The sequence below is a fragment of the Pygoscelis adeliae genome, unplaced genomic scaffold (assembly GCF_000699105.1).
Source record: "Pygoscelis adeliae isolate BGI_AS28 unplaced genomic scaffold, ASM69910v1 Scaffold10, whole genome shotgun sequence".
Taxonomy (NCBI): domain Eukaryota; kingdom Metazoa; phylum Chordata; class Aves; order Sphenisciformes; family Spheniscidae; genus Pygoscelis; species Pygoscelis adeliae.
In genome coordinates, this window is record NW_008824053.1 from 2,930,655 (window position 1) to 2,934,227 (window position 3,573).

Genomic DNA, 3,573 nt, shown 5'->3' on the forward strand with positions numbered 1-3,573 from the left:
CCCCGGCAGCTCCTTTCCCAGGGAGCGCCGGTTGTGCAGGGCTGCCCCAGGCCCCCCATGAAGGGCAGAACGGGCACTCCTCCCTCCTCTGCTTTGGCATAGACTTTAATAATAATAATAATCTGTCCGCTGCGCCGCTGGCAAGACCCTGGGTCACCCTTTCCGTGACTTTAATGTTAAAACAAAAGCAAGCACTGCAGGAGTCCTCATTGAAGAATTATTATTTTTAAACAAAACCATGCAAAATGCAAGTGAAAAGAATATAAAGTCTGTTTTTCATAAGGTGAAAGAGCTAGCAGGATGGCAGGCACAATGGTGTCTTGGTGCCTGGGCTAGCGCTGCAGTGCTTTCCCGTGCAGTCACCTGCTCCGTAACTGTAGGAACTTCCCATTGTAACACATTTGCTGGTTCACCATCACATGCAGAGCAGGCTTTTTAAAGAGCCCCCACGCTGCACTCCGTGGATCTTTTCTTATGATTATGCATAGGTAAACCCCTTTCATAAGCTTTATGAGGTGCAAACATATATGCTATTTTATGCTACTAGCCTAGTTATTGGATTAGCTTGAGGATTCGATGCAAAAGCTTAAGATGATATTGAAAACACACATCACTTCCATTGTAGCTAAGAAAATCAGCTTTGGAATTAGAGAGACCTTGTATCTGGCATTATGTATAGCCCTTTAGCTTTTTAGCATGGCGGTTCTTTGTTGCTATAGCAACCGAATTAACCATTTCATTAATATAATGGAATAAACCACATTTATTCATTTTTGCACTCACGGGTAATCCACATTCAGCTTTCAGCATACTCGTCAAGCTGTGTCCCTTTCACCTCAGCCCCAGATATTTCCTCAGCATTGCCAAAGGGTTTTTAGTTGTATTTTTCCTTGTTGGAGAGAGAGTGAGCTGTTGTTTTTGAAGAACGTTATATTTTTTCTAATTAAATTTACCTTCATTTCATTGGCTAGCTTCTGCTCAGCATCCCTTAAGTGGAAAAGCCGACTTCACAGGCAGCGTTCGTTGCACAGAAGTGGTGTTCTTCACATCAGAAAAGAATAAATCACTTAAAATAATGAAACCTCGTGCCTGTGATCAGCTTGTAGGCTAAACTTGGCATGATGTGTTCTACGGTAAATACTAACGGTACTCAGCTATGTATGCTGCCCAAACAGCCGTGTTGCTGAACTGTGGTGTTAAAAGCAGATGGAGTGCTACACTCTTTGTTTACCTTGGTTTTAATGTTTCCCAAGCCGTGCCCACACGTCGTAATGGTTATTGAAATAATAGCTTAATTAAAATAATACGTCGCCCCTCAGCAGAAGGAAGCGGGACTGCTCCCTGCGTGTGTGGCACGGGCAGGGGCGGCGCCAGCCCTGTTTGCATTGCTCTTCTCAACCGCTGCCATTCCCGGTGCTGCCCTTAGCTTGCTCCCTCCCCGTGACAGCGTAGCGCCAGCTCTGCGGAGGACTGGGATGCCGCGGGGCTCGGCTGAGACCCGCACAACACCTAGCGTTACCCTCGGCAGTCTCGGGTTTTGGCCAGCAGCAACCAAAACGGGCCCCACGGTCAGCTGGAAAAGCTTTTCATAATATGCTGGTGCCAGGTAGCCGCGGAGGCTACGGTGACAGGTAGGGCGCCGTCGGGAATTGGAGACCCCCTCAGCTCTAACTTGCTGCCTGCCAGTGACAGAGGGGCCACGGTGCCCAGGCGGGCGCCAGCGATACCCCAAGACTGGGTCTGCTGGGCTTAGCCTTGCTTTGCGCCAGCGACGTGACAGTGAGTACAACACAGGCTCTTGGCTAATGTTTATCTGACTGTCCTTCCGAAGCAGCTACCGGTGCGAAGTCAGAGGCCAAATTTCAGCCCATGAAATTCATCATTATTAGCAATTCCACATCTGAAGTCATTACAAATGAAGTAGCATATCTGATGCGGGTGGGTTTTTAAATTTTTTTCTAAAATAACCCTGAAGTTAGTAATGTGAAACTGAAGTTTTACTGGTAACAGCAGATGTGTAAATGATTTTGAGAAACGAGGTAATTAACTTTGAAGGTATAAACCCTTTCATTAAAAAGACAAGGCATAGAAGTAACAGCACGATAGCGTAGTGCCTGCTATAAGACTGTTCATTCACTGCTGTTTGAGTGACTGTATAAATCATATAATCTACAAGGGCTAGCAGAGTCTGTATCGTTCACGTGTGCTGCCTCTCCTACCTGAATTAAATTTTAAGGGCTTCCTCCTAGGCAATTCATTGTGTAAGAAGTGCCGGAAGGCCCAGGAGGAGAAAGTTATGTAGCTGGCAAGGTGAAAGGCCGCAACTGGCCCTGGACAGAAAAGCCTAAGCACAAAGGCTCTGTGCGCATCGCAGATAGTGCTGGTGCCATATTCTCCTCCCGCCTTTGTTTCTCTTTGTACACAGAAAGCATCCTCCCAGCTGCCTAATACAGGACTAAGTTAATTTTACCATTACATAGCATGATGTTGTAGGTGAGGAGTTTGGACTAGTAAGTGTTACGTTAACGTTAAGCTTTTGAATCAGTGGTTTAGTTTTGGGCAACTTGTCATGCGGTGTAAGTTTAGCCAGAAGACTATGTCCTGTAATGACGAACAGAGAGCCTGTGGCTTCCAAAAGCACTGCAGCTAAACGCCTCTTCCCGCACACAGAGGTTAGTACTGGTACAGCAGTTAATATACATTACTATTTTTTTTTTCAAACTTAACAAGTCTTTTCTATGCTTTACTAGAACTTGGCACGCTTTAAAAATGGCAGTTGGGTACTTTAGACAGTCAACAAGTAAGATGGAGTGATTTTTTGCGGGGGGGGGGACACACACAAACCCTTAGCTGCAACCCATTAGAATTCTTCTGGTCCAATGATGAGGAAATATAACCGTGTTTAAAATAACTACGTTTCAAACATTGCAGGGGCCTTGCCTTGCCTTCCTTTCCCTCTTCCCACGGTGCAGAGTTTACCCGGGCCCCCGTCCCCCGGGGCAAGTCCGTGCCTTTGCGGCTGAGGAAACGCCGCTCGGCTTCCAGAGCCGCAGCGCTGCCTCATCGGCCATCGGCACCGGCTGCAGCTGTGGACCTCAGGAAAGCAAGTCCTTGTCCTCTGTTAACCTCCCTCTACGTTCTGTAAAATGAAGGTTAAAAACTTGCTTCCCTCTCTCCTGGGGGCTCCTCTAAGGTTGATTAACACTTGAACAGTAAGCTGTGTCCAAACCAAACCGGGTATTATTTCACCATCTAGCGCAAGAGCTTGTCTCATTCAGGTAACAGCGGCGGCTCCTAAGCCAAACACCCAAATGAGCGTGTGAGGGCTGCTGAAGATGGTCTGTAAACAGCAGCCATAAAAAACAAAACAAAAAAAAAAGAGATGTTGTCTAAGATTTGTTGCTTCCAACCGCGCCTGCGGCTGCTAACGGCCCGCAGAGCGGGGTTCAGGCCCCGCCAAGGCCGGGCACCGGGGAAGGCCTCCAGCGGCGGAGCCCCGGGCTTTCAACCGGGCGCGCTCTGCCTGCGCCGGGCGGGTTAACGGACCCCAGGAAGCCTCAGCCGGCGGGGTAA